The sequence below is a fragment of the Diadema antillarum genome, unplaced genomic scaffold (genome assembly GCF_040938485.1).
Source record: "Diadema antillarum isolate AM-2024a unplaced genomic scaffold, OU_Dant_1.0 seq00000197_RagTag, whole genome shotgun sequence".
NCBI classification, from domain to species: domain Eukaryota; kingdom Metazoa; phylum Echinodermata; class Echinoidea; order Diadematoida; family Diadematidae; genus Diadema; species Diadema antillarum.
The window spans coordinates 541,384-562,321 of NW_027271259.1; the positions used below are offsets into that span (position 1 = coordinate 541,384).

The following is a 20,938-nucleotide window of genomic DNA, read 5'->3' on the forward strand; positions in this document are numbered from 1 at the left end:
GTCCAAACCTCCTATTAAAATTAAGGAATTCATATTCAATAGTATTCTTCTGTAGAATCAAAAGTGATAGGGCTTTAAGTCTTTTTTTTTTTTTTGCAACTGCATAGTCCATCATCCTATAAAGTTCAGAGTACTTTATAGCAGGTATCTTTACCAATGTGATGGAATATGCAAATGGACACCATGCCCCAGCTTTTAAAGGGAAGCAGTCCTGAGATTTTCACTGTACTGATAATTAAGAAGAGTAAAAAATATAACCTTTCACCAATTTATATGCGTGGACATCAAAAATTGTCTCCGTACGCGATTTTAAAAAAATAATTCCTGCAAGCGATCGTGTAGGAGCCTGCCAAAAGGTGCAACGTCATTGATGCCCTACTCTCAAGTTGACAGCCGTGCCTCAGAAAACCAATTTAAGTGTTCAAAATGATCATATCTGATTTTTTCATAAAATGTGACAATATGTGGTTTTATTATTTCAAACAAAATATTTCAAGCTTATTTATATATACAATTAATATAAAAATAAATAGTAAACATGTATTTATAAATAACTAGGGATGACGAGCAGAACACCGCTGGAAAGAGTTGTGCATCGATGACGTATGACTCTCCGCCAAGACTTGCTCATTTGCAGAGTCACACTTTTTTAACCGAAATGTACGAGCTTATTTGGTGATTTCAAAGTTTGTTTTTGATGAAAGTAGTTCATTGGAGGTACCAACAATAACATATTTTTTTTTAATTTCGTGAGGACTGCATCCCTTTAAAGCTACCCCCACCACAAGTTTTCAATGTTCTCAGGTAAGAGTCTGCTAGAATGCATGGAAGGTGAACTTGCGATACTCAGGTGAGCGCGTGACCCCCGGGTCTCTTGTCTTTTCCCAGAGTCACATGTAAAGTTGAAAAGCTCTTTATCAGGAGTTCAAACAAAAGCTTGCTCTGTATGAGCATTTTTTGTCTTATTTTGTAAGAAATATTATTTTGATTTGACTTAAAAAAAATGTTTTCAACATGTCTGAAATGCCCTTCTTGTCTTCTTATTGACATTAGATATTTTCTTTACATGTATGTTGTGTACACTAACAGGGGCAGAGATTCAGGCGCCCCCTCCATAAAGAGGCCTTTACAAAATTAAAGGGGGCGTATGCACCCCACCCCTTTTTCTTTTTATTTCTTTTGTTTGTAACAAAAAGAATAAAGGGGGAGGGGAGCGCCCGGTGCACCCCCTCGTGGATCCGCCACTGACTAATGTCGTTGATTTCTCATCTTTACACAGGAATGCGAGCTATCTCTTTTACTTTGATCTACTTGACTGTTTCCTCAACCCTACCACCACCATCCTCAACGCAGGATGCCCGACACCAAAGGTCAGTGTTCAGAAAAGTACTGTAAATCCAGACGTTTTCACGTGCATGAAATCTTTCCAGCAAATTTTGTGAGGAGCCAAGATTTGTGAAATTAAAATGTGAAAATGAATTGTTAATCTCATATGTTTATATTAGCAACATTTTGCATTGAAATGATGTCAAAGTCATAATTTTGGGGCAATTATCAATGTATATTGCATGGTGATTCCTCTTGCTTTTCTTTCAAAACACAAAGTTTAACATGGATATAAAGTACAAACTAGTGAATAGACTTACAAATCGGATGATGACATTATAACATCACTTAATATGCACATTTCAAGTTTACCAACATCAGTATCACATGATATACATTTTCAGAACTTAATCTTCATTGTTTCACATCTGATTAAGTCAACTTTTCCGTGTTTCTGTTTGTCAGACCAGGGAGGTGTTAGAAAAGGAGAGACAACTCTTCGTAATTCATGCAAACACTTGTTTTGGTTCAAAGCGTTACAATGGGATGTCTAGCATTCCACTATACGCTTTGAAGTCATGCTCTACACCGCTCTAGTTGCAAGGCGAAGTTCGGAGACGAAGAAAGCATTTCACCTTTCGTTGAATTTCAAGCTTTATTTTCCCGTAAGATTTTTAATGAAATACTTGAATTGATTAAGAGTAGTTTAGGAAAGAATTCACTATCATAAACATATATTTCTAGTTTCTTCGTAATGCGCACATTGAAATGAAATGAAAATTAGGCCATCTTAAAAACCTAATATTGTTCTATAATGCGCACATTTCTGCATGTTAGTTTTCTATCCTTTAATCTGGGATATTTTGATCTTTCAAATAAAGTACTCTGCTAAAGCGTGCACCAGCATGCTTTAAAATTATTTGCTGTTAAAATTGTCAGTTTTACAGTGCATTTTGATTCGCTGCTCCAATTCAAGATACACAAATTCATTGTTGCCATCACACTGAAAGAGAGAGAGCGAAATGTATTTCTAGATGAGAGCACTAGTCCCAATTATTGATGCTCTCTTTTGTCAAAGCACCTGATTTCCACCTGTAGTTAAGCGCATAATTTCTCGGCGGTGCCGCGCATGACTTCAAAGGAGAGCAGGAGTTGTCTCTCCTTTTCTAACAACTCCCTGGTCAGACTTGAGTGTTATTAATTTAAGTCAATATAGATGAGGATTGGGAATTCATTTCAAGTTTCTAGACCAGTACATGAGTAGTCCATGCTTTTGTTCCTGTTTTATTTGTTCCTAATTTTCATTTTTTCCCCCTTCTAATCTACATGTCTGCTGGCTTACTTTCTTCTGTCTATCAAAACTCCCAATTTATATGACTTACACATGGGCCACAGAACATTTGGGGGGGGGGATGTTCAGGGTTTACTTTGTTCTGTCTTTTTCAGGGGGTTAGCTTTTTGTAGAAATATGAAAATTTGTAGAAATTTTCACTTGTTTATATTGAATGGGATTTTTGGTTCAAAATCTCAACCTGTTGAGGATGAGCTAATTTACTGTTTATACAAATTTCCCATAGATACTTGGAAGTCGTCTTTGTCAGGTTAAGCCATGATTTTTCCCCATCATTTTCTTTCACAGATATGTGTGTCCCAGTGTCCTACAGAGACGTTTGTTCCATACACCCTCCTCCTGACGAATGAAACGAGCTTTCTCGCTGACCTTGTCGACCAATGGGACCAGTTTATCTGTATGTACGACTTTAACCCTGAGGAGGAGTACAACAATCCATCTAGCCCATATTACGTAAGTTTTATTCCGCTTTCAGTTATCCTTTAATATCATTGCCTGAGACTCCAACCCCAAGCACCTTCTGATCTGGAGATTCTCCCGCCCGAAACCCCTAGCAAACGGGAGACTCCAAGTTGATGTGTGCAAAGCACAAAGTTCCTAGGGGTCTAGATGTTCTCTGGTGCTATCTAAGGCTTATTTTTAGCTCACCTGAGCCAAAGGCTCAAGTGAGCTATTGCGATCGCCCTTCGTCCGGCGTCCGTCGTCCGTCGTCCGTCGTGCGTCGTGCGTAAACTTTTTACATTTTCATCTTCTTCTTGAAAACCCCAAGACCGATTTTCATCAAACTTGGCAGGTAGCATCCCTAGGGGGTTAGGAACTCAATTTGTTAAAATGGGCACCATGCCCCACCCAGGGGGCCCCCAGGGGGGCCCAAACCCCCAAAAATTAAGGAATCTGTAAAAATCTTCTTCTCTAGAACCAGAAGTGATAGAGCTAAGTTAATACTATGAGTTAGTACATTGATGACTGTAGTTTCAAGTTTGTTCATGGCAGAATCAGGGGTGCCCCCCCTTGGGACCCAGGGGAGGGGGGTGGGGAGGGGTTCTAATGGGGCCTAAATTGTACATTTTCATCTTCTTCTTAAGAATCCCATGACCCATTTTCACCAAACTTGGCAGCTAGCATCCCTAGGGGGTTAGGAACTCAATTTGTTAAAATGGGCACCATGCCCCACCCAGGGGGCCCCAGGGGGCCCAAACCCCCCAAAATTAAGGAATCTGTAAAAATCTTCTTCTCTAGAACCATAAGTGATAGAGCTAAGTTAATACTATGAGTTTGTACATTAATGACTGTAGTTTCAAGTTTGTTCATGGCAGAATCAGGGGTGCCCCCCTTGGGACCCAGGGGAGGGGGGTGAGAAGGGATCCTAATGGGGCCTAAATTGTACATTTTTATCTTCTTGAGAACCCCATGACCCATTTTCACCAAACTTGGCAGGTAGCATCCCTAAGGGATTAGGATCTCAATTTGTTAAAATGGGCACCATGCCCCACCCAGGGGGCCCCCGGGGGGCCCACACCCCAAAAATGAAGGAATCTTTTAAAATCTTCTCTAGTATCAGAAGTTATAGAGCTAAGATAATACTATGAGTGAGTACATTAATGACTGTAGTTTCAAGTTTGTTCATAGGAGATCCAGGGGTGCCCCTCGGGGAGGGGGTGGTTGGGAAGGTCCAAATGGGGGCCTAAATTGTACATTTTCATCTTCTTCCTGAAAACCTCATGATGGATTTTCGTCAAACTTGGCAAGTAGCATCCCTAGGGGATCAGGATCACAATTTATCAAAATGAGCACCATGCCCCACCCAGAGGGCCCCAGGGGGCCCCAATCCCCCCAAATTAAGGAATCTTTAAAAAAATGGGCCCTTATTGTACATTTTCATCTTCTACTTGAGAGTGCCTGGTCAAATTTTGGTAGAGCTGTGAATAATTTAGATTAGTGACTGCGTGAAAGGTGAACTTGCGATACAAAGGTGAGCGCTAGACCCGCGGGTCTCTTGTTTCAACATACGATAGCAATAAGTAAGAAATCCTTTCCACCGGGAGACACAGAGCCAGGGCGGGAGAAATCAAGTCTCAAGCGGGAAAACAGGAGATTTTGCAAAAATGGGCTTTCGGCGGGAGATCTCCCGTCGAAAACGGGAGAGTTGGAGTCTCTGTTATTGCTGCAGGCGATGTGAGTGACAAGTAGGTATTATAACAAAACATAGAAGCAAATGCGATGATTTGAATGAGACTGAATTGAAATTGTCCGCATTTTTGCAGAAAAAGAAGTACAGGTTTTGCTGATTTCGGTAATTTTGCATGTCAGGTAAATTTTGCATGTTTTTAATTCCAAAGAATAAAAAAGATACTGTGTTATTGCATGTTACTTACAGATATATTTTCAGGATTTTATTTTGGCGATAGCTTCCTGTAGCACAAAATGCATGAAAATATCCACTTTTACAATATGCAAAGAAAAAAAAACAATGGAAGAATGCATAACTTGTGGAGTAAACATTGTATGTCGGTCAAAGGTCATTGACTTTCTGCACACACAGTGTGCATTATGTGTGTGTGTGGGTGTGTGAGGATCACCCTGTATGATATTTCACTTGTTGTTGTTGTTGTTGTTGTTGTTTTTAATACCAGATAGTTCAGATCAAATATGTGTAGTCTGGGTATGGCCTATGCACAGCAGTACCCAAAGTCTGACAATTTCAACCATTTAATCAAAAGTATCTGAAATGTGTATACACATATGTATATATAGATATTGCAATTTTGTACATACACACACATACACAGTGCATCCACTGCTGCTTTTGATCAAATGAATATACTCTTGAAAGGTTGTTCTGTTGCGTAACCTCATTGACATACCAACCTGTCGGTATTTTTGCTACCAGCTTAATTACATGTTTTTTTTATTATGGGATAGCTGCAATGTTTCATTGCCATTTTAATTGTAAATAAACAACTCAAATACAGTGTAATAAGATGGCTGGCAGCTAGACTCCGTATCTCATAACAGAACAGAGCAAGCTTTGCTCGGGCACAATGATGCATCATATCTTATTTAGTACAAGCCACACATAAAAAAAGGGTGATAAGTATAAGCACTGAGCCCTCTTAGTTTCCATATCATCACATCGTGTCTTTGAAGCTGAGCAAACATTTCTTTTTTTTTTCAATACCAGCCTTAAAGGTCCAGTTTACCTTTGGGAGCATTGATTTCAAAAATGTTCAAGATATCACATTTGATTCAAATGTGTAGGTCTGTTGTGTCATAAAACATCCTACCATATAAATTTTTTGCAATAAAGCCTAAAATATAAGGGGATATCAGTGTTTTTCTCAATAAACCGTAACTGTATACGCTTTAGTCTGGAAACATTCTTATTATAACTATTGTTTATATTTTGTGTATTTAACAACACTTGACATCGATTATACGGATTCAAATTTTTACAGTGGTTGTTTCTATCCCTAACTCACATTTTAGAACAATTTAAAGCACTAATGCTGGGTTTTTGTTTCATCTGCAAATGGTAAATTATGCCTTTAATGAGAGTCTCTTAGTATATCATATCTTTCTTCATCCTGTCCTTCACAGCAAGATGTTCAGAAGATCTTAAAAGACCAAAAGTGTGCATCCTATTATCTTCCTAGTGAAAACTGTGAGTATTGAATGTTTGTCACTCATGTGTGGAGAAAGGAGATGTAGGGATTGTGACAAAATTTAGCCCAACAAGTCCTCGAATCACATTTTTGTTCTTTATCGTGATATTTCTCTTTCTGTTATTGGGGTATCAGTTGATGGAGAATTTATTGAGATAGAATTCTCCTTCATTTGTGATGGCCCCAGTGTAAAACCCACAAAAAGTAACAGATTAGGAGTATCTGTAAACAAAAATGGTCATTTGGGTTGACCAACTCAAATTTGAAAAGTTTGTCTTACCTGGGAGAATAATCTTTTCTCTACCTATTGCCAAGACTTAGCAGCTTAAAACCAAACCGAATTTGAGATATTAGCCCCCCTTTTTTTTCTGGATGAATGAGAATATACTTTTTATTGGTATTCCTGTACAGCACACTTGAGAGACCCTAATCATTAAATCCTCTTTCCTCCTTTTCTGTGAGACTGTACCTCCTAACTTTGCTTATTCTAATCACTTTTTGAATGAGTTTGGATAGGCCAATTTGAGCAAGATATATTATTTTAAAGCTTACAGCTTTTTGAATGGTCTTTCACACCACTATGTGGAAAAGTCAAAATTCATTTTTGAGTAATTTTTGTTGGTTTTGAGCTGAGCAGTCGCATTGGAGCTCTTTGCTTTATTTATTTTTTTTATGAAGCTTCATTGTTGCTAAATGTATAGCTGATTTTAAACTGGCAACGCAGTTTACAAGATTAACATTCCTGTTTCTCTCTCTGAAGTTGGTAAATTTTATTTTGTAAATTTTCTACTGATTTGCATAGATTTAGTGAATATACATGTAACCAGGGGTCTGTTTCGTGAAGTCATCACATCAAAGTATATGTAAATATCAGAAAGTCCAAAGTCACTCATAAATTGTTATGTAGAAAAGTAAAATCCATTTCATGAAGTCTCTCATAAGTCTGTCTCATGAGCAAAAGATCTCTCTTAAGACTTTCATGAAATGAACCCCATCAATACAATATATGCGTTGACATTCAGAGTTGCCAAATTGATGATGATGGCAAGATGACTATTTCTGCGGCAATCTTCCCTAGCACTTTATGACTTGATGTAATTTTTAAATTAAAAATCATGTTTATTTATCATAGACGACATCACTTTATGTCTAACCGTGTGGATGACAAATAAGTACAAACTTGTAGTAATACAGTGTATCTAGAGAAGAAAGGAGCATATTGCGAAGAGGTTTTGAGCTTGTAAATGTCATTGGAGATACAATGTATATGTCAGGTGATTATGATCGTCTTTACATGCACAATGTTATGTAATCAAACTAGTAGTAGACACTATTTAATGTTGGTTGCTCAGTTTTAAAAGTTTTATTCACCTTTCCTGACTAAGCTTTATACTGATGTTCAAATTGATGAGGAGCTGACAAAAGTTTTGGACAATTTTATGTATCTCTCTCGAGATATCTATGAACAGATATTGCCATGCTGTTGAAACTTTTCAAAATGGCTTATTCTAATTCTATCATCTAAAGAAAAAAAAATGAGTATGGTTAATAAGCTCTCATAAAAGTATACAATTTCAAAGCATATGATAATCATATGTGACCCGCTACAACAAAAGGATCCTAAAGTCACTGACGGCTGAGCCGAGAAAATCGAGTTTCAAGTCACATCATCAAATTTGGTCAAAACAATCAGATTTCTGTTTTTGGCATAATTTTATAGTTGAATGTTTTGTCTATCATCTGCCGAAATTTCGAAGCTAAATGATCAAAGGATAGGCAAGAAATCAGCGTTTTTCTGGGCCATGATTTTCCGACTTTCAACCTAACAGAATCGTGTCCGAAGATTTGGATTTAGCGCGGCAGCTAGACCCCACCCCTAGCAACGAGGGAGTGATCTTATTGGTCAGTGCATGGCATCCTGATTACTGATTGGTCTGCGTAGATTGCTGGCGCTAAGCTTGAATGAACATCGTGGAGGTCACTAGGAGCATACCTTCTATTGTTATGCAGTGAAAACTGTCTCGCCTCCTCTTGATCATGATAGCGTCGGAAGGAAAAGTTTGAAGGCATTTTTCTCCAAAGTCTGATTTCCACAACCACTTGACATGCGCTCATAAAATCATCGATATCTCCGCAACCGAGTACCTTTATGAGTTGTGCTATATATGAAATTAAAGTAAAAGAGTAAAGGAAATAATGTCATGCCATTTTCAGAAAATTGTCCTCCCCGACTTACAGATCCTTTTGTTGAAGCGGGTCACATATTGATGTGAATTTTTTTCATAGGTGCCCCTTTAGACAATAACAGAAGCACAGATGGTATGTAAAACTATACTGCAGCTCAGATTTTTCAAGCTGCAACATTGATACATCTTTCATGCCTTATAATTAATTGACTTCAAAGATAAGGCATGAACCACTGATATATCAAAATCTGGAATGATATTATCTAGAATCTGCTCTGTGATTTGTTCTTGTGTCTTTTTCATGAATGAACAGATATTGCCATGCTGTTGAAACTTTTCAAAATGGCTTATTCTAATTCTATCATCTAAAGAAAAAAAATTGAGTATGGTTAATAAGCTCTCATAAAGGTATTCACTTTCAAAGCATATGATAATCATATGAGGAGTTTGTTTGCAAAAACAAATAAGTCCATATTTGCCAAATGGAGATATTTGCGATTAAAGGTCAAGAAAAATAAAGAGAATAATAAGAAAATTTTTGCTTCTTTTGACCATAACATCAAAAATGTACCTTTATATGCAATGACCAACATATCAGGTAAAAGGTATTATTTTGTACTTTATGACAGAGACCGTACTTCAAAATCTTCAAAAATGGACTTTTAGTTTTTGCAAACAAACTCTTCATATGTGACCCGCTACTACAAAAGGATCCTAAAGTCGCTGACGGCTGAGCCGAGAAAATCGAGTTTCAAGTCACATCATCAAATTTGGTCAAAACAATCGGATTTCTGTTTTTGGTATAATTTCATAGTCGAATGTTTTGTCTATTATCTGCCAAAATTTCGAAGCTAAATGATCAAAGGAAAGGCAAGAAATCAGCGTTTTTCTGGGCCATGATTTTCCGACTTTCAACGTAACAGAATCGTGTCCAAAGATTTGGATTTAGCGCGGCAGCTTGACCCCACCCCTAGCGACGAGGGAGTGATCTTATTGGTCAGCGCGTGGCATCCTGATTACTGATTGGTCTGGGTAGACTGCTGGCGCTATGCTTGAATGAACATTGTGGAGGTCACTAGGAGCATACCTTCTATCGTTAAGCGGTGAAAACTGTCTCGCCTCCTCTTGATCATGATAGCGTCGGAAGGAAAAGTTTGAAGGCATTTTTCTCGAAACTCTGATTTCCACAACCACTTGACATGCGCTAATAAAATCATCGATATCTCCGCAACCGAGTACCTTTATGAGTTGTGCTATTATATGAAATTAAAGTAAAAGAGTAAAGGAAATAGTGTCATGCCATTTTCAGAAAATTGTCCTCCCCGACTTTCAGATCATTTTGTTGAAGCGGGTCACATATTGATGTGAATTTTTTTCATAGGTGCCCCTTTAGACAATAACAGAAGCACAGATGGTATGTAAAACTATACTGCAGCTCTGATTTTTCAAGCTGCAACATTTGATAGATCTTTCATGCCTTATAATTAATTGACTTTAAAGATAAGGCATGAACCACTGATATATCAAAATCTGGAATGATATTATCTAGAATCTGCTCTGTGATTTGTTCTTGTGTCTTTTTCATGAATTACCTTTTCAGTGTTGTAAAGCAAATCTTATTAATGGGCATTTAAGTCAATAGATCTACAATTTGGCTGTGCATTTAGTTATTTGGTATTGTCATCAAGTCGCTGCTTGGCCGTTAACTGCAGATGCCGACAGGTGTGTTCCGGCATTCCTCGTCTCAGAAAATTCCTCCCTTGCCGATATCTTCACCGCCGGTCTCACAAACCTGCAGACGCTCAGTGGACTGCTGCTGTCGGAGGATAATGTCACCGACACATTTTCGAGGTGTGTGTGGAATCTGCAAAATGAGCGATTCAGGTTGCCAGTCATCAGAGATTCCAAATCTCCAGCATTTTAGGTGTTGGGGGGGGGGGGGGGGGAATGGGATGGGGGGAGATCTCTCACCAAAAATTACAGTTTTGGGAAGATCTTCATGTGTTTGCTCTGCAAGCTATTTTGTCAAGCGGAGTTTTGGTTTTTGACATTTTGTGAAGAGGTGAATTGTCGGTAGGAGATGGCACTGTAAATTGATTGACAATCTCATTTTTTAGCCATAACTGCAGATAGGAATGTCCAGTGGTTATATGTAGTGAGAAAATTGGAAATGAACAAGCTTTTACTTTGAGTAACAGAGTAAATGGTCAAAGATTAAAGGTCAAATGCCATCCAAATTTAAGTTAAAATGTCAATTTTTTGCCATTGTATGGTATAAAAATGATAATGTTATATGGTGTAATGTATGGAAGTACATGTTATTAGCAAAATATTGCAATGTGCAGAGGAGGTTAAAGGTCAATGTGCAGAGGAGGTTAAAGGTCAATCCTTGATCTGTGGTTAAGATTTGTGAATTTATCAAAATGTGAATGAAGGGATGTGTATATGTTTAGCAAATATTTTACTGATTGTGTAAAGAAACAATGACAGTTGAATTGGTGTGAATCCTTTTTTTTCTCATTCTCCTTGGTCATCATGTTAAACATAAAAAATCCCTGGCAATGACTGCCACAGATGTTCCATATAAATAACTAGAAGAGCACTCTTAGAGCGCAGACCTCCGCCAAGCAGCTACTTTCCACCGATGATCTTGCTCTTCCCAAATAGATTTTTCTCCTCTCCACCGCTGGAAAAAAGCTCTTTAGGCTCTTCCATATAGATCAGTGATTTCAACACCCATTAGGTATGCATTCTGAAAAATTGCCCGATTTCCCACGATAGAAGCCTTTGTTATGTCATAAACCCTCAGCTGCACGGCGCGCCTCGCCCTAGCAGAAACTAGAGCACGCACTTTATTGCGCGCATGCAAACCTCAAATACGCGCAACCTGAACTCCCAAGTTCATTGACCCTACCTGCCAAAATATAAAAAATCCTTCATAAATTCCCCCAAAATTCTTGGATCACTACCAAAATTTAATCATCTGTTACTTGTATCATTCTAAGCCTTTCCTGCAAGTTTCATCCAAATCCGTTGACTACTTTTTGAGTTATTTTGCATGCGGACAAACTAACTAACTAACTAACAAACAAACCAACGGTACCGAAAACATAACCTCCTCCCTTGGCGGAGGTTGTGATAAAATGTTATAGGCCTACATAGGAGAAGTCATATTGGTTTATGGTGAGTGTTTCCAGATCTCCAGAAATTCTTTATTTTGTTCAATTTTTCTTCATTTGTTAAACCCTTTTAGTGCCGTGACAGCCTTTCTAGGCATCACCAATGCATTGGAAGTTGTGTACCAGGACTTCATCAACTCATGGCATATCATACTCATGTAAGTGTCCATCGGTGGTAGCAGTATTACTTTGGATCGTCTCATTCTTCTTGAGATCAATATCGCCAAATAAGATTTGTGTGACTGCTGTATTCTTGGGAACAGTTTTAGCTGACTGTATGTGGTGCAATTGTAGGATCAGTTGCCACGATGCATGATACAGTGACCTGATACATCGTCTTTTTTGTGTGTACATTGTACATGTACATTGTATTCATTGTAGCCTTACCACTTATGTAGATCATTGAGAATTCATACTTTTTATTTTGTCCTGATTTGACACAGGAAAAGGAGCAATTGATACATAATATTAATGAAAGATTTAAGAAAGAAAACACCAAACTGGGATAAGCAACCTGATGAGGGTACAGTTTGAGTAGAATTAATTCAAAGTTAACCCACTGAGGACAGACTGATTTTGCTACAACACGCATTTCCCATAGACACTTTCCCGAGTATACTCGGGACTCGTCCTCAACGGGTTAACAGTGGAAAGCACAAGGCAGTTGATACAGCTGATGCAGTTCTGCAAAAACTGAGAAAAAAAATTCATGTTGCAAGCCATTCACTGATTTCTGTTTATCCATCTGTTGCCGTGGTAGTGGTCTGGGCATCGGGATGTTGCTGGCGATGGTCTGGTGCTTCATCATGAGATGGATCGCCGGGGTGATGGTCTGGGGCAGCATCCTCCTCCTCCATGGAGTACTGGTAGCAGGTATGTATTGAGTGACCAGAGGACCTTTGTCTGTGGTGTCATTGGTGGATATGAGAAAGAGATCAAGGAAAGACGCCGGTAGAACGGGGTGCAAGGGTGTTGTTTGAATGATGTATGGATGTCACTTGTAATTGCCCTGTGAAATCAAGCAGTTTCTGCCCCCCCCCCCCCACCCCATCCCCAACAACAACACCAACAACAATAACCACAATCACAACCACAACCACAACAACAACAACAACAACAACAACAACAACAACAACAACAACAACAACAACAACCACAACCACAGCCACAATAACAACCATACAAGAACAACCACATCAACAACAAAAACCACCACCACAACAACAACAACAAACAACTCCAGATACAGATCAACGTCACAGCACACAATGGCCAGGGCAAAATAGAAAACATTAATCTCGTATCCATTCATATATGTTATTTGATATCCTCTAGCTGTTCAGTAAGATATTCCCAATATGCCAAGAAAGCAGAAATCAGACACTTCTAGTGGTCAGACTTTGAATTAGAAAAGTATTAGAGAATTAGAGAAATAAAGTACGTAATAGCAAACATCTTTGAGGGAATATTATTGTTTTGCATTTCATGAGCTTGTTACACTTACATTTTATGTTGACCTTTGTCTCCAAGTTTTGTTTTCCTGTTCTTATAATGTATAGGAAGTACTTCATCTGTCTTTATCTTTCATTTTTGAAAGTTGTGCACATGAGAATGAGGCACATAAAAAGTGAAAAGTTGCAGATTATTATTGTTTCAAATGTGTAATATTCAGGCTATTATTTAGGGGGTTCCTTTGTTGGTTCTTTAATCAGTCAGAATAATCACACAATAAACACAAGGTATGCAGTGTAGGTTGATACATAATTCTTCAAGGTCTTGGGTGCAAGTGCTGAAGTTTGATGAGGTAGCCCATCTACCTGTGGGGTTTCTCAGAGAGGGGAAATTATTAAAGCAGACCTCCAGACAATTTCAGTTTTTTTACATTTGAGCAACTATAAAGAAGTTATACTGAGGACAAACTGTCAGAATGTATGGTAATTGGGTTGAAGAATGAGAATATTTTCAAAATTTAGAACAAAATGCAATGAACAAGGATGATGATAAGAATGCGTGAGTTGAGGCTCAAGGAAGCAGAACAAAAGAAGAAGGCATGCATAGTTTATACACAGGTGAACTCGGAAGCAAGTGGCATTGTAATGGAATTACACTGCTACAGTTCTGAAATATATGAACCTCCTATGTCATCATCCTTGTTCAGTGTAATTTGTTTAAGGCTTTTCAGAGTATTGTTTCTCTGCTCAAGAACCACAATAAATTCCAGAAATCAATACGTGGAGTTGTCGAATTTTGTACTACATGATGTGAAATTGTGAAAATCGTCTGGAATGTCCCTTTAACATAATAGAGCATAGCAACAGCATTATCTCTATAGGGATTGGTTGGTGCTGTATAGTGCTGCTAGGCTACTAGTCAGTGCATTCAGACTGTACTACATAATGCACATATGATACAAAATGGTATTGTGAATCCTGAACTCCAAGTTTTTGTTTAATTCTCTCTCTCTCATGGGACAATGTCTATTGAAGGTATCTACCAGTGCTTCAGACAGTACCAGGATCTGGCCAATGTCCCTGGCTCAGATGCCGCCATCGAGTTCACCACCAATCTGGACAGCTACCTACGTCTACAGCAAACCTGGCTCATTATTGGTAATCCTTTAACCCTCTGAATCCCTGTGATTCAAGAAAGGGGCTACCTCACAGTAGCTGGGCCAATCGTGAGGGAGAAATCAAAGCAAAGTGGTATTAAACAACCCGCGAAAATGTTGCCATGCACTAGGGTAATAGTGCACTTATTTTAGCATTGGTATCCATTCGAGAGAACAACATCTCGCGAAAATGTCTTTGATCTCCTCATTCCCAAAAATACCTGTACGTGAAAATAACTGCCAGTATATCTGAGCCAACCTAGTCTTCCCATTCCATGGATGGTATACCAATGCTGCCAGGTCTTTAAATCTGGATTGGGGACCTGATTTTCTTAATCTTGAAGGAGTATAGCCATGTTCACTCCGTCACACTACCATCGATGATATTAGTATTGATTACAGGCATAATACTTCTCCAGTATTCAGGGGCGGATCCAAGAATTCTGTAAAGGGGAGGCGCCTTTACAAAATTTAAGGGGGGCGCACGCACCCCCTTTATTCTTTTCATTTCCTCGGTTTTAACCAAAAATAGAGAGGGGGCACATGCTCGATGCGCCCCCCCTCTGGATCTGCCACTGGTATTACATTCACACAGCACTTATAAATGATGATAGCACTAACTTGTAGCTACATGTAATTGACAATGAGCTACCATTGATGATATAATCCAGAAGTGCAGTGTGCAGCGCTCAATGACTGCAGTTTCATGCATACCAAGCATTTGCGTGCAGATGTTCACTTGCCGGAAGTAATCAGAGCTTGTGGGTTTCAAGCTTATAACTATAACAAACTCATTGTTTAACTGCATTCACATGAGTCCACTTGATACAACCCTTCCCTGGGAATGCCCTTTGAGCTGTGTGTGTCCTAACCACAAGATTTCTTGTGGTTGGAGTATTGTGCTAACTTTGAGTTGGTGTATTTACGTGTTATGTGCAATTTTGGGCACCAGTATCTGCAAATCAAAGTTAGCTTTACCATCATGTGGTAACTTGAAGTTAGGGCAGCTTCGTGTGAGACCAACTTATGAAGAGAAATGTTAACCCCTTCAATACTGAATTCTAAATCCTCATAGACTTAATACAAAGCTGACCAGGTTCCCATTGTGAACGGGTTAAGAAGTGTAATGAATTTGTTGAGCAATTGTGAAACTTGCAACACTCCACTTAGAGTAATAAATTGTAGTATGAGAGCATCTCGTGTAATAAGACCACTCTTTCATATTGCCTATCAAACTTAAAGTTAAATGATGCATTACCAGTTTAATAACTGTTGTTGTTGTTGTTTTTTTCAGTATTCTCTTATGTCATTTTTTTATTCTAGCATTCATTTTTGGATTAGATCTCTAAATTCAAACTCATATTCAAACTCATATTGAAATCAATCCATAGTTTTCTGCTGTGAAGATATATAACACATGAAATAATGATTTTTTTTTTTTTTTTGGTGATTTTCAAAAGCAATAAGACGTGCAGCTGGTACATTCAAACATAGAAACTAAAGTTAGGTATAATAGTTTGATAATAGAATGGAAAGACAGATTAATTTTTAGCTGTGATAGAGGAATAAATGGTGAACTGACTGAATTCTGACTTCCAGATTGACCTGCACTGGTGGGATTGCAATGCCAAAGGCTGTTTAATATTGAAGAAGCAAAAAGTTTGAAGAGACCATAGCCTAAAGTAAAGATGACATATGAGCATATACCTTGCATACAAAGCGAGAGTGAAGCTAAATTAGCTGTTATTCTAGTGTTGCATCGTAATAATAACAAATCTAGTCCATCTATGTGTTACAAAAGGAACTTTCACGAAGAAACTGAAAGCCAAACTGTTGTAATCATAATAAAGTTTTATGAGTGTTCTGTAAACATTGCATGCATATTGCAATGACAGCGCGTTGATCAGCTTGCTGTAAAAGTGCTTAATAAGATCCAGGTTTTATTTTTGGTGCTATCATTATTGTCATTATTATTATTATTATTATCATTATTAGTATTATTGTTATTATTATTATTATTATTATTGTTATTATTATTATTATTATCATCATCATTATTATTATTATTATTATTATTATTATTATTATTATTATTATCATTATTATTATTATTATTATTATTATTATTGTTGTTGTTATTATTATTATTATTATTATTATTATTATCATTATTATTATTATTATTATTATTATTATTATTATTATTATTATTATTATTATTATTATTATTATTATTATTATTATTATTATTAGCTTAAATGTTCAAGTACAGTTGAACCTCTTGTATCCGGACAAGTCGGGACCGGGGCTCATCCGGATAAGGGATTTGGCCGGATACGGGAGACTCAATGCTTTATACATGTACATATACATACACATGTACTGATGTAGCCCATTGTAGTACCACATGTAGTAATGTGTATACTGCAACCTTTTCATTGTTACACTCAGTAACAGACCCCAAAATAGAGGTTCGTGTTTGCAAGAATGAAATCATTTTTTTATATAAATTCTTGGGATGATTTACCTAAATAATTATTAGGAAATGTATCAAGTAGATCTTGAAAATAAACAGTATGAGTCGACGAAACTATGCTTCAAAATCCGATCATCACGGCTTGGCAAAGTCGACTGTAGGTCGCCATTGTTAGATGTGTGTGAACAATTTTTGAGTGTTCAATATCATTTGTTGCTCAGCCAATGACTCGAAACAATGCATGTCTATCTAGTCATATCGACGGCTGTGTATGGACCTATATGTGGCAATGCGATATGAGAGGACTTGAGCGCATAATCTGTCCATGTTCTTGCGATGATTTGGGAATGTTTGGGGATGTTAGAATGTCTGAAGGTAGCAATTTGGAAGAAAATTTGATGTAATGTATGTTAATCATGTTGGAAGTAATGTGTAATTCATGTGTGTTTGTGTAGGAGTTCTCAAGGAGTTGGGAATCCCCCTTTCCTCCCGTAATTATTAAAAAAAAAAAAAATCACGGCGAGATTGCGTCCGTATAATAGAGAGATCCGGATAAAGGGAGGCCGGATAAGAGAGGTTCAACTGTATATAGGATGCTCAATTAAAGGTTCTCTCACTGTTCTGATGACTGCAGTCAATGAGTACTGTGAGATGAGGAAAGTGTTAGCGTACATGGCGAAAGTGACTTTAAAGTCTCTTCCATGTTGCCCATTATTTCTTGGAAATCACATTTGTGTGATAACTTTTTTTTCTTGGGGGGGGGGGTGTACCCTTTTGTTACAACATTTAGTGTATAATGTTACCCCTTCATAACAGTGGAGTAAAAAAAAAAAATCTCTCTCACTTGATTTCTTTGTTCTTTTAGATGTATTTGCTAGTTTGTGGTACAAATTCTAAATACTATAGTCTCAAAATTGCTAAATGTATAATTCTGATATTCTGAAATTGGTAGCACATTCAAGGGGGTAAGATCTCCTGCTTCCCTTAAAAAATATTAGTTAATTTTCTTTAATATTGACTGTTGGCATATATTCAGTAAATTTAGTCGGTTTCCTCTAATCTTTCAACACTGTAAGAAATCTGCTGACATTTGCCGAGTTAGCAAACTGCTGATGATTAGATGATGATGATTTGTACGGTATGTCCCCCCCAAAAAAAAATTACAATGGAACCTTCCGCAATGATAACTTCAAAAATATTGAATCAATCCAAATACAATTTCAGGGTATATACAACATTGCCCACATCTTTACAGAAAACCCCATTCAATTTGCTTCAGTGGTCAAAGAGAAATGTGGAATTTTGTAGAGCATGTCACTAATTTCTTCTCTCCAAGTTCTGTCTATTGTGTTTACACATTAATGTGCAGTTCCAAGAGCATTCAAGTGCTAAACTTGGAAGGTTCAGACTCATGACTTGCTTTACAACAATCCACATTTCTCTGTAACCACCTAACGAAGTTGAATTGGGTTTTCTGCGAAATAGAGCAAAGATGTTATATTTTAAAACTCTGAAGTTGCATTTGGACAGTTTAATCAAATTGGATGTTATCAATACGAAAATTCGATTACAGTTTTTTTTGGGGGACATACTGTACAGGAAAGATTTGATGGATTAATTTTATTCTTATATTTTTTGCTTGCGTCATAGGTATCGTCCTCGCAGTGCTTCTCCTCATTCTATTCCTTCTCACCATCTGCCTCTGTTCCCGTATCCGCATCGCCGTGCAGCTCATTTCGGAGTCCAGCAGGTAAGCCATGCCTATTGCCAAATTCCGATGATGCGATCTGATTGAAGAATGTAGTGCAAAAAAAGAAAAGAAGCATGATTTATAACATTTGATGTAGCCTGCCCTTTAAAAATGTAGGCCTATTAAATGTCTGGTATTGGAGAAAATTGTAGGCCTGGGTATGAACTGCACCACTGTCGGATTTTAAGTTTGAGCAAGTGACATAAATCTTACAATAATTTTTGCAGTTTGCTGGTATGATAAAGCCTAAAATATTCTATGTGTAGAAATGAGTGAAGTCTGGTTCAGTCAATTTATTTGTTTTGTCTGGAATCCGAACTTAATGAAATATATGACATTTGACAAAAGTCAAATCTCTTTCTTCTCCTTATTGTGTTTCTTTTCATGTTTCAGCACTGTTGTATTATGAATAATTTTTTCTTATTGCAGCAATTTATCCAAAGAAAATTGACCTAAAGATTTAAACGCTGAACACTGAGAGTCAAGAAAGATAACTGAACTTCTAAGCAGGCAAGATCAATTGATAGGTCAGGCCCACCCTCTGACTACTAGTAACTTGTATGAACTTTGATTGCAAATGTTCATGTACATAGTAGGTCCCCAAAATCAAAACAAGAATTCAGATGAAGTCATATTGTTATTTAGCTCTAATAATCCAGCATAAAGCTGTATTTTTTCCTTTTGTACGTTGTACAGCAGTGCCAGGACAACACTGTTTGCAGACTATCATAAACAGTGGCAGATCCAGAGGCGGGCGCACTGGGCGCGCCCCCACTTTTTTTTTTATGGTAAAACAAAAGAAAAGGGAAAAAATGGGGGGGGGGGGGGGTGGGGCGAGTGCGCCCCTCTTTAATTTATGGGATTCCTGGATCCGCCCCTGATAAGATATGTATAGGGCGCCTTTAAATGTGAGAGTGTCTGTCTGTCTGTCTGTCTGTCAGGGCGGTGAGTTCGATGTGGAGCACCCTCTTCTGGCCCATAATTCCCTTCATCCTCCAAACTGGCGTGGTCGTCGTCTGGGCTGCCATCGCTGTGTATCCTTTTAATCTGTGTACCTCGCCATGCCAGCTGTTACCAACATCTGTCCTTGTTTTTTATTGCAACTGATTGGCAAGTTGCTCTACATCGACTTAAGTGAGCACTGAATTGATCAGTGTTTTAGAAGTAGCCATGATAAAAAATAATGGGCGTACATTCTTGTTTATTCATTAATCTGCATAAATATGCAGTACCCACTGCATGCTTTCAGAATCAGAACTAGCACTGGCCATCTGGCAGAAGCTTATTGGTCCAGTGGATACAATGCCTGCCAAGTGCAACACTGATATGTATGCCCATGATTTTTTTTAATATTTTTATTTGGGGACTACTCTTTAAGTTGATAAGGGCTAATTTGTCAATCAGGTGCAATAAAAACACAACTTTATTCAAGAATGCTTTAATTTGAGTAAAATTTGCCTGTGTCAGTATCATTTCCTTCTCCACCCTCAGAGACAGCTTGCACTTGGTGCAATCTCTGAGAAATTTCATATCAGGTCACTCCCTAAACAGTTGAGAAATTGGTTGAATCTATGAATGTTCTTCATTATGAATTACTCTACACGATCATCAAATTACTTCACAGCAAAATTTGTCAGGGCCTTTTATAAATGCTTTGTTTAGACCACATAACCACACTTGATGCCAGATCCTTCAAACTGCTGTCAAATTTATCATGAACAGCAAATAGAGCCTATAATTAACTTCTGTAGGAGAGGGAAATTACATTTTTAGAAATCAGTTGTCAAGTGTAGGATGTGAGAACAATTTATCTACTAATGTATAATTACTTGTGATAAGATTCTCTATAAGTGATGGCAATCTTTATGGAGTAGAAAATGCATTTGTCCTTGACCAGGTTCCAAAATTGTTCAGTTACCTAGCAACCTCTGAAGTGCCAGTCTATGAAGTTTACAATGCCACAGGTATGGCATCGACGGGGCAGACCTGTGATATGGAGGCAAGTTCATGGCTAACTTTCAAATGATATAGCACCTTTGATTAGTGGTATTTGTTGTCAAGTTAGATGGTTTTTTGCATCTTTTAACTTGAAGTGATTAGCAATATATGAACTCTGAAATGATCAGGAATACTTCATCCACTCAAATCACTGGGTATTCTGTAATACCATGAATCAATTTTCTGATTAGGACTGCAGAGGTGTTTATGTTTTGGTCCTCCAAAGCAGTCAATGCATTCTTATCATATTGAGATGCTGCTTCTGTAGGTATATAGGGAAAGTGCAAATTGTACAAAATAAAGAGCAAAATAAAATGAAAATACTGGCCACACCAAGCAAAGCTACGTCTGAAACTTTCAATCATTTCTAAATTGCCATTGTGTCGTAATAATATTTTGATG

General features: G+C 37.7%; 1 pseudogene; it reads left to right on the forward strand.

Annotated features, from left to right (window-relative positions):
* The window catches only part of LOC139728759 (choline transporter-like protein 2), a 90,899-nt pseudogene that overhangs the window by 52,401 nt on the left and 17,560 nt on the right, over positions 1-20,938 (forward strand).